The sequence below is a fragment of the Panthera tigris genome, chromosome A2 (genome assembly GCF_018350195.1).
Source record: "Panthera tigris isolate Pti1 chromosome A2, P.tigris_Pti1_mat1.1, whole genome shotgun sequence".
Taxonomy (NCBI): Eukaryota; Metazoa; Chordata; class Mammalia; order Carnivora; family Felidae; genus Panthera; species Panthera tigris.
In genome coordinates this window covers 38,893,378-38,910,680 of record NC_056661.1, presented here as the reverse complement: position 1 = coordinate 38,910,680, position 17,303 = coordinate 38,893,378, and the positions used below count along the sequence as shown (strand labels likewise).

Below are 17,303 nucleotides of genomic sequence, written 5' to 3'. Positions count from 1 at the left end.
AAGTACTGTAAATGTGAAGTAAGATGTTAACTGAAACTCGGTCACAGTACTCAGCCAATCCCAGACTCCCTTCTTTCAAACCTCTGTTTTCCCAGAGAGGGTTCTGCGTGTCTTGGAAAAGGCCTTGCTCCGGGGGTCAGGCACCATGACCTGCAGTGGACTCACCGCGAGAGAGCACCCAGGACCATGAAGGGCAGTCAGCAGGCTAGAAAGAGTGCAGCAAACAGGAACTGTGAGGGCTGAGGCCCCAGGAGAGCTCTGCACAGATTTAAACTCCCCTTAGGAATTCATCCTTCTTCCCAGACCTCCACTCATTGGAGCAACTTTATTTAATGTTACCTGTAGCTTTGCTTCTGGGATGCCATTGTAGCCAGCCTGCTTACCAAAAAGAGGGTTTTGTGACATCTAGTAGGGTGAGACTCCTGGGCTTCTCAGTGGGAACCTAAAGCTAATTAAAGAATGAGGCACGTTAAAGGGGCACCTGGGTGGCTCAGTCGGTTGAATCTCCAACTTTGGCTCAGGTCATAATCTCACAGTTCATGAGTTTGAGCCCCACGTTGGGCTCTGTGCTGACGTCTCAGAGCCTGGAGGCTGCTTCAGATTCTGTGTCTCCCTCTCTGTCTGCCCTTCCCCGCTCATGCTCTGTCTCTCCTTCAAAAAGAAATAAACATTAAAAAAAAATGAGACACATTAAAAAGAAAAAGAAATGTTAATAGGCTTTACATCCAGTGCAGAACCCAACACAGGGCTTGAACTCACAACCCTGAGATCATGACCTGAGCTGAGATCAAAAGTTGCACACTTAACTGACTGAACCACCCAGGTGCCCTGAGACACATTTTAAAATCTTAGTCCTGCTCATATTATATTGATCCATCACCTCAAATTTTAATGAAAATTTAATATCCAACTTTGACTAGGTTACCTTGAATTTGAGTTCCACTAAACTGAATCAAACTTATATAGAGAATTAGTAACTGTTACTGAATCATATGAACTTGACTGAATTCGAATGTTTCTTTTTGCTAGAATTGGTTATTTGGTCAAGTTTAATGTTGTTTTGTTTGCTTTTTAAAGCAGTCTTGCCGAGGCTCTCAAGCACTCACTATGTGTCAGGCTCTGTGCTAGGCGCTGGTGAATCAAAGCAACATGATTTGTCCCCCAGAAGCAGACTAAAGATTCTTGTGAAAATGATTTCTTAATGCAGTGTTCCCGGGAGACCCTCGTAAAGCAGAGGGTGGGGTTGGGGGGGCAGGAGGATAGAACTAGTAAAGGAAGAAGGCAAGCCAGGTGGTGCTCTCAGGCAAAACTCCAGTTTCCGGCAGTTCCTGCAGGGAGCTCTGGAGGGTAACTACACCTCCAAGTTGTGTCCTACTCAAGATGAGGGAGTAGGCTTTCCTAGTCCTGTGTTAGCACTCACTGGCTACAGGCCACACCCCTCCCCCCCCACCGCGTCTCCCCACCACCCCCGCTCAGCCCCCAGGATGGAAACACTCAGGCTTTTCTGTCTCCCTGCACAGAGGAAAGCCTTGACTAATCCTGACCCAGGCTCTACTGTTAGCAGCAAAGGTTTAAGGCAGCTAAGGGAGGGGAGCACAGAACCAGAAGAAGGATGGGAGGGCAGCTGGGCAGAGCATGGACCAGGCTACCACCTACTCCTTACAGAGTTTGTCATCTACTGGGTTGGCCCAAGGGAGCCACGACAAGAAAACAGGTAACTATGTCATTATTGTATGTGATGAGTGCACATGGGCAATGAACAGAGTGTGATTTTTAGAGACTAACCGGTGAGTATCTAGTTGGAATGGTCGCCAGAGGTGGACATTGTCAACCCGCAGGCATCCTTTACCCTTTGCTCTTCTCTCCTCTCCCCCATGGCTTTCAATGGAACTGCCATCTGACCACCCTGAGGGGATATATATGAGGACCAGAGTTCTAAGAATGGCTGGGTAGAAGGGTAGAACCATCCCTTGTCTCTGGTGGCATCATGGAGCCAGTGTACCATCCTGGATAGTCACCTTCAGACTTCTTTTTTGTGAGGAAAACAAAACTCCTGTTTGTTGAAGCCAGAGGAAATCAGATTTTTCTGTTACGTGCAGCCGAATTTATTCATACACACACACACACACACACACACACACACACACACACACGTGTGTGTGTGTATATATATTCTTTTTGGGTTGTTGTTGTTGTTGTTGTTGTTGTTGAGAGAGAGAGAGATCACGTGTGCATTTGCTCTGGCAGGGGAAGGGGGAGGGGGAAAAGGGAGAGAGAAAATCATAAGTAGGCTGCACCCCCAACCCAGGGAAGAGCTGACTTGGGGCTCTCTCATGACTGTGAGATCACAACCTGAGTGGAAATCAAGAGTCTGATACTTAACCGACTGAGCCACCCATGCACCCCACAGCCAGATTTATTCTTAAGTAGCTCCCAAGCCTTGGAGGAGGGGCTGACCTTCTAGAGATCAATTTCGCAGGAAGCAGAGGTAAATACAGAAATAGGTTGTAAGACTTCTGACACTAACTTCTCTGCAGCTGGATATAGCATTATTATGACACTTTAATATAGCAGTTATCAGCAGAGTAAGTACAATAAGGTGATATATTATCTTTGTGGGAATCTTCACCTGCAGTAATGGGTTCATTGAACCGAGGCTTTCCCAGCATCAGCACAATTAACGTTTGGGGCCAGATCATTCCTTTCTGTAGGAAAGGAATCCTTATAGGATGTTTACCAGCATGCCTGGCTTCTACCCTCTGGTGGCTGGTAGCACCCCCTCACCCTAGTTGTTGACAAACAAAAAAGTCTCCAGGCATTACAGAATGTCCTCTGGTGGGGAAGAGGGAGAGGCAAAGTCACACCCAGTTGAAAGCTTTTTTCTTTCAAATAGCTATTTAGTTTCAATAGCTACTTAGTTTTATCTACAAACTTTACAATTAATGATAAATTATATTTAAACTACAGGAAAGCAATCTTGCTTTGTGAAGAAAGCAATCTTTTGATCCTTTAGGCCTACCTTCTTTTAAGTAAACATTGAAAACAGAATCTGCATTTAGCAAAAAAAAAAAAAAAAAAAGAATAGTAATACAAATCACAGAAGAAACTCTTTAAGCATGCCTTCCGTTAAGTCATTTTTCACCATGTACCTCAGTTTCCAAATCTCTAAATGGAAGAACTTATGTAAGACAACTCACAAGTATTTTTTCCCTTTAGAATTAAGATTATTCCATGATTCACTGAAAATATTTCTGGGGTTACCCTGGACCTTAAATGATGATTCGGTTTACAAAAATGTGATTGACATGCCAATTTGGGGAAAACAGGTCTATAGAATGAGACATACTGTTTTTCCTTCCGAAAGTCTTGTTGAGGACTATCATTATTTTAAGGAAGAAAAATAGTCATTGATATATGTGACTATTTTTCTTTTTAATTCGGCAAAGCACTTGTGCTCTCATTGATTCAAGGTCAGGTTTTCACACTGTTATCTTGTGAAAGCATTCATTATCAGGTTCTTCACTGCTTTTTACAACTGACATGGCCACAGTCAAAAACAGAATACGCCAAGGAAAAAGGTCAGTACATGCTGAGGTGAATCAATTTGCATAGGGGAGAAAAAGAGAGGGCTGTTTCCATGGCTTCTAACAGAAGTAGGGAGAGAAATGTGAAAAATGAAAACTAGTTTTCAGTGGCAAACAAAATGAACTGGTCTATAAATATTTCATAATTTTAGCCCCATAAAGTCTCATTGTTTGGCGGTAATCTTTATTATGAGTAATCATGGGTTGCTTTTTTGTTTCTGGCTTTTTCTGCTGATCTCTGTGCCATACATCTCTGAAATAACACCCACTAATTTCTTTTTCATTTACCTCACTCTGGTAGAGAGAGAATATGTAGTCATCAGTAGGAAGTTAGAGACATAACTATCCGATTTAAACAAATAAAGTACATTTTTAGAGTCAACGAGTATTGTATATAAAAATGAAAACCCAAAGATAAAGTCCTCAGTAATGTTTTCCTTTTGGAATAGAATAATTTTTAAAACATCCTGAGAGGTTAAGGAGGTCAGCCATACACAGAAGCAGTTAGGTTGTTTCTTGTGTCTTGGGAGGGGGTACCTGGAGCATCAGCGACTGAGGTATGTCAGAGTTACCCTCTTTGCTTAGAAGTGGGGCACACCTGTCTTGCCTTTACCTATCCATGTCCACCATCTTTTTTTTTTTAAGTTTACTTATTTACTTTGAGAGAGAAAGAGAGAGAGAGTGCAAGCAGGGGAGAGAGAGGGAGAGAGAGAGAATCCCAAGCAGGCTCTGCACTGTCAGCACAGAGCCCGATTCAGGGCTCGATCTCATGAACTGTGAGATCGTACCCGAACCGAAATCAAGAGTCAGTCCCTTAACTATCTGGGTCCACCAGGTACCCCAACCCTCTCTTGTTTGTGAACAGTACCTCATTTTCCTTAGGCAAACCATCCCCTCTCACCTTAAATAGAAGAGGTCTTGTGGGGCTACCCTCATATGTGTATCAGCATCATACCCCAAGTCCCAATCATGTCCAACAGCACATTCCATCCCTGTGGCTGTAGTGATTGGCTCAGAGATGAGTGCCTAACCCAGAATGGTCCTCTGAAACTCAGTCCTGAGATTCCTGCTAGGATGCCTGGTGCAGGAGGCAGGTAGAGAGCCCCCTTTTTGCTAAATGGGAAACAGTGAGAGTGTCATCCGGGATCTGCTGGGGTAGATCATTCAAGAGACCCTGGCAGAGGAGACCAACCCAACCCAAAACACGATTGAAGACCAGCCTGAACTCATGACCAGTCCTTGTTCTAGACTGCGTAAATTCTTTCTTTGCCTAAGCCAGTTTGCACTGGATTTTATTACTTGCAAATGAAAGATTCCTGAGGAATTCAGAAAATCAAGTTCTGCAGAACCTGGAGAAGACTAAGAGCTCAGAGATGCATGTGGAACGGAGTTCAAAGAAGAATCCACGTTTATTTAGGGAGCTGTATGTAGTCAGCAGAACTACAAAGCACAAACTTAGGAAGTAGTTAGCAAACGAAAAATCAGGATACGTATTTGGGGAAGCACTCCAAGGACTTCAGGAGCACTGGCAGTGTTCAGATGTTGAAGCTGGCTGTTGGCCACACAGGCACTTAATTTGTTATTATTTTTTAATTATTATTATTTGTTAATTATTTTTAATTTTAAAAAATTATTATTTTTTATTTTAAATTATTTTTATTATTATTTTATATACTTCTACGTATACATTATGTATTTCTATTTTTCTGAGGTTAGGAAGCTTGCACAAAATCGCAGGACTTATAAATGGGGTAATATTAGTACTTTATCTCACAGGGTTGTAAGGATTAAATGAGGCAAAGCATGTAAGGCTTTAACATCATGCCTCACACACGGCATGTGCTCAGTAGATGTTAGATGCTGTTCTAATAATAACTGTTTGGGGATGTTGGGAGGAGTATAGAAGATAATGCATATTAAACACTTAGCACTACTTGCTACATCTAGTAAGAGATTACTTTAATGTTTGCTATTATCATTTTTATCATAATGGGTTAATACGTTTCTCTGACCAACACATCTTCCATAGAAGCAGATCACCCATGGTATTTGTGGGCTGAGTATTTTTCTCCTACCATTCAGGTTATACAAGACGTTTTGTACAAAAACGATACGAGTAGAGATACGGGGACATCTTTAGTGTTTCTTCCCAACCTTACATTTGACGAATCTTTGCAGCAGCGTAGAAGAATTTTGATTTGTACCTATACTGTACCATAGAGTAGTCACTAGCTACCTGTGGCTATTGAAATTTAAATTTCATTGAAAAATGTATTCCTCAGTTGGACAAGCCACATTTCAAGTGCTCTACAGGTATATGAGGCTCATTGTACTGTTGTGGACAGGGCAGATATGGAATATATCTATCATTGTGGAAAGTTCTGTAGGACTGCATTGTGCTGTTCGGGGAGTGACTGAAACCAGAACTGGAAAAGCATAAAATCCTCCATTTTTGTTGCTTGGAAACATTGTACTTTTGGGTGGAAGGTTTTCTGGCTGTGTCACAAAAGGAGTCACAGGTGACCTCTCACCTTGACCCAGTGACAATAGTCCAATGTCTCCCTGACCTGTCTGCACCTCCAGAGAAGGAGCAGGGCACTTAGGATAACCAGGCCTCCTCAGTTTGGGTTGTGAAATCAGAATGCCAATCTCTTGTTTTAAAATGAAAACCTTCATTGCCCAAGGACTGGCACTCAGGCCCTCTGGTTCCCAGAGCCTCTCCCAGCTGTGGTGAGAAGCAGAGAGCTGGAGTGCTCCAGAGTCAGAGCAAGGGCATTGGTTTGTGTGGTCTGAGTGTGCTTTTCCCCAAGTTCAAGGGAGACCTGCCTGCCACTGGAGCTGGACAGGTACCTTCTCAGGCCAGAAGACTTTGGGCCTGATAATGGTCAGCTTTGCTGACTTTGTATTAAGAGACTCCCCATTTTTCTTTGTCTTCTTCCTTCCATCCGTCCTTCCTTCCTTCCTTCCTCCCTCCCTCCCTCCCTCCCTCCCTCCCTCCCTCCCTCTCTCCCTCCCTTCTTCCCTTCCATCTCTCCTTCTTCACTCCTTCCTTCCTTCCTTCCTTCCTTCCTTCCTTCCTTTTTTTTCTTTTCTTTTCTCCTCTTTTCTCTTCCCTTTCTCTCTCTTTCTCTCTCTTTCTTTCTTTCTTTCTTTCTTTCTTTCTTTCTTTCTTTCTTTTTCTTTCTTCCTTTTTTTAACTATTTTGAACTAATCTTATACTCACAAGAGATAGCAAAAATGATTTAGAGAGTTCCTGAGTACCTCCACCCAGCTGCCCCCAACATAGCATCGTACATGACCAGAACGCATTGTCAGGACCAGGACACTGACATTGGCACAGTACCCTTTTCCTTTGATAATAGCAGATGTTTCATTGGGTCCTTTCATTATATCAGGTACATTGTCTTTTAATTCTCCTAACAACCCTGTACTGCAGGTATTACTATTTTTAGTTCCATGTTATTGAGAAAAGAACTGACACTCTAAGAGCTTAAGTGTCTCCCCCAAGGCTGGTCAGGCTGTCAATGGCAGCACTGAGACTGGACCCCCTCAGATCTAACCTCAGAGCAGCACTCTCCAAGTACAATTGGGGTAAAAAGATTAACAAGCAGGCCTCAAGACCAGACATGCCACAGTAGAAGGAAGGGAAAGCAGTTGTGACCACAGGTCCCAAATTCTGCCAACATGTGGTCAAACCCCAAGTTTGCTCAAACTTTCAGTAAATTTATTGTGATGTTTAGGAAAGGTAATTAATAGCATTCGAAATATATACTGCAGATGATTTGTACTTTCATACTCTTTGCTTCAAGAGCTCCTCATTTGATATCATGGCTCATAATTGGGGCAAACATTTGGTAATCAAAAAATACCCCCCAGAGGCCTAATATTGGGGGAAACAAAAAAATATATAAATATACTTACTTTGAAGGAAGATAATGCTATAAAAGAACATACAGTGATAATAGCTACCATTTTTCCAACGCTTATATGTCAGGCACTGTGGTAAGTAAGCCCTTTAGAATATGTTAACTTCCTTTATTTCTTACTCCAGATTTCCGTGAACTGGAAAATGTGTTTATAATGGCGTTGGAGATGGGTACCCATACCTGAAAGAGGTGCACGTATAGTCAAAAAAACACGATCTCATCATCATCACCATCATATACTAGGTACCAAAGTATGCCATATAGTCTGCTAGACGCTGTCCATGATCTCATTTAATACTTTCAGTCCTTTTGTTTTTGCCCACCTGTCATTTCCTACCTGTCACGTAGGTATGAGGCTATTGATAGTTTACATATATTGAGCTCTTATGATGATGCAGTTGATGGATCATATTTATTCATTATTTCATTTGGTTCCCATAACAGCCCTTTGAGGCTGGAGCCATCATTATCTCCATTTTACTGGATGAGCCCCTAAGCCCTGACCCAGATCCAGATTTGTCTCTAAGTAATTGGGGGTGCACTCCAAATGCTCTCAGATTTTTTGGAATGTATTTATTTAAGTGAAAGTTAGTGAATATATAGTATTGGTTTCAGGAGTAGAACCCAATGCTTCATCACTTACATATAACACCCAGTGCTCATCCAACAAGTGTCCTCCTAAATGCCCATCACTCCTCTAGCCCATTTCCCCACCCACCCCCCTCCAGCAACTCTCCGTTCGTTCTTGGTATTTAAGACACTCTTATGGTTTCCCTCCCTCTCTGGTTTTTATCTTATTTTTCCTTCCCTCCCCCGGGTTCATCTGTTGTGTTTGTTAAATTCTACATATGAATGAAATCATATATCTGTCTTTCCCTGACTGACTTATGTCACTTAGCAAAATACACTCCAGTTCCATCCACATTGTTACAAATGGCAAGATTTCATTCTTTTTGATCGCCAAGTAGTATTCCATTGTATAGATATACTACATCTTTTTATTTTTAATGTTTATTTTTGAGAGACAGAGAGAGACAGAGCATGAGCAGAGGAGGGGCAGAGAGAGAGAGAGAGGGAGACACAGAATCCTAAGCAGGCTTCAGGCTCTGAGCTGTCAGCACAGAGCCCAACACAGGGCCTGAACTCACAAACTGCGAGATCATGACCTGAGCCAAAGTCGGACACTTAACCGACTGAGCCACCCAGGCGCCCCAATTATACCGGAATTTAAAATAAAAGGAAAAAAAAGAAAAGAAAATCACTTTAGGACTTTGAACATGGTCGTGGTGAGACTTTTAGCCTGGAAAGAACTGTCTGGTACCAGCGTGTGGTGTAGAGTGGTTCTCATGGGGCTTTTCTCAACAGTGCCTACAGACCCAGTTTGTCTCTAGTTGATAAAATTGCCTGTGCTCTCTCTTCACAGCTACCCCTGCCCCATCTGCATATGAAAACACCAGAAATGACAGGCAGTCAGGAAGAATTTTATCTGATGGTGTGCTTACCAAAACTTGGATGTTCCGCTGAGGGGGGAAAAAGTTTGAAATCTACTATTTTACACAAACTGAATGTCTAAGAGATCAATTTACAAATCAGACTAGCAATTAATTAATTTAAATATTACTGAATAATTGGAAGCAGCTTGTGCTGGGATAAGATTTGTGGTTTTTCATCAGCTTTAAGGAAGACAATGAGCACCTCTGTCAAGGTGGGGTTCTGGGGCCCCACCGGCTCTACAAGGAAAACACTTTGAAGCACCCCAGTAAACCCATCTCCTGACCTCACTCACTCTCCTCCACCTCCAGCTATTATGATGGGGGTCTATTAAACAGACAAACACAGGAGGAAGTGGAGGGGAGAATGTGTAATAAGATCATAAAAGCACAATTACTATGGATCATTGGCTAGGGCTTGGAAATACTTTCATTATGGTGAATTGCATCTATCAGCTCACAGACATTTTAGAAGTAAACAAATGAGTTAGCAGTTTACTGCTTAGGATTCTCCAAGTGAGGGTTTATCCCACCAAAGGTAATTTCCCAACAATATTGGGGGAAACAAAAATATACCTTGGAGGCTCTACCTCCAAGCCTATGCTACCCTGTTTGCTAATTCATGGACCAAATGTTGATAATATGTAACGTATACATTTAACAAACCCAAACTGCCCAATCATGTGAAGGACAGATGACACCAGTGGATAGATACGCAGGATGCTTTAACATCGAATGCACACTTTGATGGTCTCTCACTCTAGGGACAGTGGAACCAGTGACTGTAAGGACTCAATGTATAGGGCAAGAATCTCCACAAAGTAGTCTCCTTTTTTTGGAAGATGTGTTTATAACTGTTTTCTGGATGGGTCCCCATACCTCAAAGAGGTGCATGTATAGTTGGACAATTTTTGAGTCAGGAAGTAAGAGAACTCTTTCTCCTCCTTCCTATAAGATGAAATCTTTTCGATTCTCAGTTTCCTCAGCTGAAAAGCAAGCTAGATGGATCTGAGTGTCTCAATATTCCTTGTATTTGATGGATGAGTTCGCCTAAGACTCATTCCATCTTCAAGGCCCTTATTCTAAATTTAGTGGGGGTTTTGTTACGGCTCGTATGTGGTCATGATGGGAGATTTAGACTTGTCTAAAATTTTATCCCTGATACATGCAAGATGTGCTCTATTACCAAATGTTTTGGAAATGCTGGGTTGCACCAAGTTGGGCTGGTTTCTTTTTTGAAGGACTTCTCAGGGCCTATGATGTATTGATAGAAATGATGACTTCTCTTCCTGCCTAAAAAAAGCAAGCAGGATGCTTTTGACAGGGTACTTACCTTATGAGCAGAGGCACCAATCTGGTCTTAGAACTCTGACAAACGAACCTGCAGAGCAGAAATGTTGATCACCTGTTTCCTTGACAAAAAGAAAAAAGAAAAAAAGACGTCTTCTGACCCTTCCCTGTTGTTTAGGGAATCCCTCTGGAAAAAAGTCTCAAACAAAAAATCTAGACTTGCACCGGATCTGACATTTTGTTCTTGAGTTTGATCTCTTGAGTTGAAAGAGAGAGACAAAAAAAGGAAGGCTTTGAGATAAGTTTGAGGAAAATTCACACCATAGTGGTAATTTCTTGCTTCTGGTTATTGGCTACCTAAATTTTGTATGGCACTGTTTACGTAAACCATATAAATAGGAGGCAAAGCTATAATATTGAAGTATTTGGCATCGGACTGACTGGGTTGAACCCCCCACTCTACTACTTAGAAATGGTTGTGATTCTGTGCAATATTGTCCATCTCTGTGCATCACACTTTTCTCATCTGTAAAATGGGAATTGTGATAGTAGCTACCCCAGAGAATAACTGGAGGTCTTATAGAAAATGTGTTGAAATTTATTAGCACTACCGTGTGCAAAGCATAGAAATAGCCATCCTTTACATTTGGAAATGGAGGCTCTGTTAACTGGTTTGTGCCTTAAATTCCTATGCCCAGATGCCTTATTATTCCAAGGCCTTTCCCTTAGTAGAAAAATAAATCTCCAAATATGGGGGAGAAGAACAAATTGCTAAGTGAAATTTACTTGCATGGATAGCTAATAAATGTTGATAGAGGTAATTAACTCGCCCTTGTTTTTATCTTAAAACTCTTTACTATATGTGCTTTCTTTTTTTCTCTGTGGAAAGTTACTGAATATACTACAGATTTGCATAACAATCTCTTCTTTTTAATGAAGTACATGATATATAAACCTTAGCCTTCAGGCCCATGTTCAGTGCTAGCAATGAATATTAAATACATTCAGCATTTTAATGAACAAAACCTAAATCTTTTAGAAACATCTATTCATCCCGACCCCTCATATTATTTCAAATGAATTTTATACTAATTGTTTTAAGAAAACTCTTTCTCCTCGATTATACTTCAACTATTTAAAAATAGGTAAACTTTATTGTACATTATCACTTGAATAGACTAAATAATTTTAGTGCCTCCACAGACAATTGGCTTTCAAATTGAAGCAGGGTGATTTATTTTTAAAAATAAAGAGAAATCATCAGCATTGAAATAGATTAAAATAGATGTCTTATTTAGAACTTTAAAAGCAATTCATTTTTTCATATGTCACATTTAAAGCCTGGTTATTATTTTTAAAAAATATTTCGGACTATAATATGGGTTTGTTAACAAGAAAAGCCACTGTGTAATAGTACAGTGATGAAAGATGGAGAGTAAGAAAACAAGCAGAATATCTATTTTACTTTTTTTAGACCATCTAAATGAAAATCCTTTACTAAGACACATGGGACCCAGCTATGAAGTTAATAGGTCCACCTATTATGTTATAATAATCAGAAGTCATAGGAAGAAGACACACAAGAAAGTATGTCCTCTAGCAAGCTGGAATCACTTTAAAAACCAGAGCTCCATATACATGGGTAATAAAAGCTTTCTTGATTTATATGGTTGAGAAAATATTTTAGTCTTCCAGTTCAAGGTGTCAGACCAAACAAATTTATTGCCCTTCTGCCTCCAGTTCTACCAGGAAATATTGATTGACCACCTACTATGTAACAAGCAATTGAAGTAAAAGTACATATAACATGATGAGCATGCCAGGGGTCCATCGAAGAACCAGTGTTGGGGGCAACTTCCCAAATTTGGGAAGCAGATGGGTTAAACTGATAAACCAGAGGGAACATCTGAAGTACAGTCCATACTAGGCTCAGGAAAATTTCATGGTAACAAATTTGCCCTGAGGACCAGTAGAAAAACTTGTGATTCCTCTTCTTTATTATCTAAAGCAAGAGTCAATGAGCTTTTTATACAAACTTTCTATAAAAGGCCAGGTCATAAATGTTTTTAGCTTTGCAGGCCATACAATCTGTCTCTGAAAAATACCCGACTCTGGGACTCCTGGGTGGCTCAGTCGGTTAAGCATCCAATTCTTGGTTTCGGCTCAGGTCATGACCTCACAGTTCGTGGATTCAAGCCCAGCACTATCAGTGCAGAGCCTGCTTCAGATCTTCTGTCTCTCTCTGTCTGTCTCTCCATCCTTGTGTGCTCCCTCTCTAAGATAAATAAGCATTAAAAAAAATACTCCACTCTGCTGTTGTAGTGTAAAAGCAATGATAGACAGGACATAAACAAGTGTGGCTGTGTTCTAATAAAACTTTATTTACAAAAACAGGCACTAGGTCACACTTTGCCAACGCCTGATCTAATTTTTTTTTTTTTTTTACCATTGTGGCTATAGTATGTGATATAGACAAATAAAAAAGTTTAAAGGAAACTGGCCAGAATTTTATCCCCAGCCCAGCCTCTTCTCTGCACCCCAGGCCTGTCTGTGACTGCCTCTCCCACACCCAGGTAAATTTCCTGCATCCCCAACATCACTGCTATTGAGACAAGGTGAATCCTAGGGATAAATCTTGGTATTTTCTTCACTCTTTATCTTAACCAACAGTAAACTCTACCTGTTTCACTTCTAAAGTGAATCAATTCACTTCTGTCCCTCTTTACTGCCAATGATGGTAGCAGAAGCCCCCTGGACCACTACAGTAGCCCGTCATCAGATCCGTCCTCATCGACCGTATCCCACCTGCAACCTCTTCTCCACATTCCCCGTAATTTGTTCAGCACATATTTGCTGAGTACCTGCTGTGTGCCAGTTACTCTTCCAGGCACTGGAGGCAAATCGGTAAGCAAAAGATATTTTAAAAAATTCTTGATCTCATAGAGCTTGTATTCTGGGCTATGTGTAGGGTACGTGGGACAGAGCAATAAACATAAAAGTCAATAATAGAGGATGCTTTTTCCAATCCCCAGCACAAGCTGATTCCCCTGCCTGGAATGTTCAGCCCCCTCTGCTCCTGCTGTCCCCATTCTTCATGTCACTTAAATCCGGCTCAAGCTTCAGATCTCGGCTTATGCTTCGTTACTTTAAGAAACCTTTAGGTCTTCCCACATGCTGTGTCCGAGTGCACGACATTGGTTTCCTATAATTATATAATTGTATGATTGTTTGATTCATGTCCTTCTCACTAGACTGCAAGCTCTCAGAGGGCTGGATTCATATCTGTCTTGGTCATCATTGTACTTCCGGTTCCTCCCACATTATCTGACATATAGTAAGTATTTAGTAAATGTCTGGTGATTGAATGAATTATGGTTTATTACCCACCCAAAAGAAAATACCAACTTACACATTTATTCTTTTTCAGAGTCTTGGTATAATTCTAGCATAAGGAATACTGAACTCAAAAACAAAAACACAAAATGAATAATACAACGTTATCATTTATAATCATTCAAAGTTCAATATGCTCATTCAGGAATCCAAGCCATGGTTGATCCCTTTCCTGTAAAATACGGCCTTGCTCACCAGATTTCTGGTTCCCTCAGATTTACTTTGTCCATCCCTTTGAAGACAGACTAAATTATGTGATTTTCTTTGGCCATTAAAACGTGGGCAAAAGTGAGAGACATCAAGTCAAGGCAGATCCATTTGAAAACTGGTGTGCAACCCTCCAGTTCCATCCACCTGGGTTAGTTTCCTGTGGCTGCCATAAGAATTTATCACAATTGAGTGGCTTCAAATGACAGAGATGTATTCTGTCACAGTTCAGGAGACTAAGAGTCAAAAATTAAGGTGTGGATGAAGCCATGCTTCTTCTGAAGGCTCTGAGGAAGAATCTTTGACTCTTCTGTGTTCTGATGGTTGCTGGCAATCCATGGCGTTCCTTGCCTTGTAGATACATGACTCCAGTCTCTGCCCTAGTCTTCACATGACCATCTCCCCGTGTGTTTCTTCCACGTCTCTGTGTCAAGGTCTCCTTCTCCTTTCTCTTACAAAAATACCAATTATTAGATTTGGGGCCCACCCTGGTCCAGGCTGACCTCATCTTAAATGATTATAACTGCAAAGCCCCTACTTACAAACAAGGTCACACTGACAGGTATGGAAGTTTAGAACTTGAACATAGCTTTCGGCAGGGACACAAGTGAACCCATTCTACCTCTGAAGCACACGTTGAGATGGAGCCTTCATCAGCCTGGGTCCCAGGGTTATTGCCGGGAGACAGGTTTGTGTCTCCCAGTTCACCTCAGTTCAGTCCCATGTCTCCTAGGTAGACCGGTGATCTGAATCACCTGCACCAGGACAAGTATTTATCCCTAATAGCTGTTTGATGACTCCATTTCCCTGATTCATGCAAATTAAATGTGTCTAGGCTGTATACCATTTTCTTGTCTGTTCTTCCATAGAATATATTCCTGTTGATCATTAGTTTTTTGTATCTGCCATTTGCTTATCATTGTGCCATGTGCCAAGAGGAACATGTGGGAAATTAGACACAAAGAGCCCAGTTATAAGGAGTATATAATCTAATCTGGTGGGTGAAACAGAAAAAACTATCAGTGTTGGCTGAAATTATCAGACACTAAATAATATGACTTAATAAGAGGTAATGCTAATAGGGCTCATAGTCTGTTCTAGGTACTATAGTAAGCACTTTACAGGTATTATAGCCTTTCAACCCCATGGAGGCTATACCACATTGGGTTGGTGTTTTCTATTTTATGGGTGAGGAAACAAGCTTATAAAGTCTTTTTTTTTTAATGTTTATTTATTTTGAGAGAGAGAGAGAACATGCACACACACAAGTAGGGGAGGGGAAGACAGAGAGAGAGAGAGAGCAAATCCCAAGCAGGCTCCGCACTGTCAGCACAGAGCCAGACACAGGGCTCAAACTCATGAACTGTGAGATCATGACCCAAGCCAAAATCAGGAGACTGACACTTAACTGATCTGACACTTAACTGACTGAGCTATCCAGGCACCCCACAAGCTTAGAAAGTCTTAAGCCGCTTGCCCAATGGTCATTCAGGATTCCATTCCAGGTTGGTCTGATTCACAAATTTGAAATCCCATGGCCTTTCCTGTACTGTCTCTTCAATTCAGCTCAACCTTGATAGCCTGCTACTAGATGGTGGTCTCCACTCTGATCTACACAAAGTTTGGTTGTCCGTATGCAGTTATCCTCGGACTGCACTTATCATGTGGCAATATCAACAGGTTGTAGTAATAAATAGAATAGTTAAGCCACTCTTCAATTTCTATCTCAGCATTCTTAAGTCGGCCTTTCCACCTAACTGGTTTTTATGAACTAATCCAAACTCAACCTTTCATCTTTCCTCTTATAAGATGAAACTTTCAGACTTAAATTCTCTAAGCTGAGATGCAAAGATTTGTCGTATCAGGGGACTTCATGTCTCCTTTAAAGCATTAAAAGCAATGAAAAAAAAAATCAAAAGAAACAACATGAAAACAAACCAACCCTATTTTTAAGTGTTTCCGATCTTGTTTCAAAACAGCCTAATGAGGACTGTTTTCCAAACAGCCATATATGAAGCCATCCACTTTTGAAATCTGATTTTCCTGTGTAGACATATCCTGTTTTCTGTGCTTGGAGAAGCAGGGAATACCCAAGCTGGCATTCAATAGTAGCAAAAATGAAATAGACCATTTTTAAAAAATTGTAGGAATGTTAAAATCCATGTTGACTGGTTTTTACATTTACCTGGCAGCATTCCCATGCTAGCGTTGGCATGGAGACTGGAAAAGGAAACTTTCCACCAATCTGTCACTTGCTACTGTTTCCACTTACTTTACTGTGAGTCCAATTTTTACAATTTTTTCAAAGTTAAAAAAGTTTTATTCTTTTTTTCTTTTCTGTTCCAGGACGCTTCTCAAACGTAACCACGGGTAAAAAAGAAAGCTTTTAAAACTGAAAGATTTGGTTTTCCAAATATTCAGCTGTTTAACATTCAGATAATTGCCATCCTTTTTTTTTTTTCCACATTTAGTCTGAATGCTTTGGCATGGGGAACCCCACAGTCTGAAAGTAACTTTGTCCCAACTCTCCTCACTGCATTTATTAAAGAGGCTGAAAGAAGCATCTGCTTTTCAACAGTTTCTGGTCCTTAAGGGACCAGGGAAAGCCAGAGGTTCTAACATTCAGAAACAAAGTTGGGCTTCCCAAAATTTTGATGTAAGCAAGGTTGGCAGTGGCCACAGCTGGGTCTTCTTGAAGTTGTTTTCACTGAAGGAAAACAGGCTGGAGATCCTTGGAACTAGGGTCAGAGACAGAGGGCAAATCTGCCACTCATCCTGCCATGGGTAGTCTAGAACCCGGTAGGCCCTCCACTCATATTTACACGAATGAACAAATCACAGTGGTGCTGTGTGGCATCTTCCAAGACCGAGGGGTGATTTTCCTGGGCTGGAAAGTAAAAGAGAGAGCTGCCTACCTACAGTTCAAGGGGCCTCAGGCTGGCACCCGAAGCCAGGCGTTCTCATTTCCCTTTGGCATCATCCTAAACTGCTCAGCCTGAAGCTGGCGCAATGTTAAAGAAAGGAGGAAATGCATGCGAGGAAAATCAGAGAGGAGAGGGTCGGGAACAGATGTGAACATAAAGGGAAAGCATTAGAAATGAAAGAAAGAAATTGGACTCCCACAGCTGGAAGGACAAACCCCACAGTGTCGTCAGGGATGTGGGATTAGGGGTGATTTTGCTCGCCCTTTGTTCTTTTTTCCTGTCTTCCACGTTTCCCGGCTTATTTGTTTGATGTGTGCCTTTTCTGTTCGGTTATTGGACCATGAGGCCAGACCCCAGTGGCAGTACCTGGCATGCAGCAGGCGCTCTGTGAAGACCTGCAGAACAAATGAAAGGGTTCCGAGGCTCCTGTCCCTCCCCTCCCCGCTCCCCCGGGTGTCCAAGCGCCTGACACGTAGTAGGCGCTCCCTA

At 41.4% G+C, this 17,303-nt stretch overlaps 1 pseudogene; it reads right to left on the bottom strand.

Moving 5' to 3' along the window:
• The window catches only part of LOC102952414, a 50,491-nt pseudogene that overhangs the window by 31,320 nt on the left and 1,868 nt on the right, over positions 1 to 17,303 (bottom strand).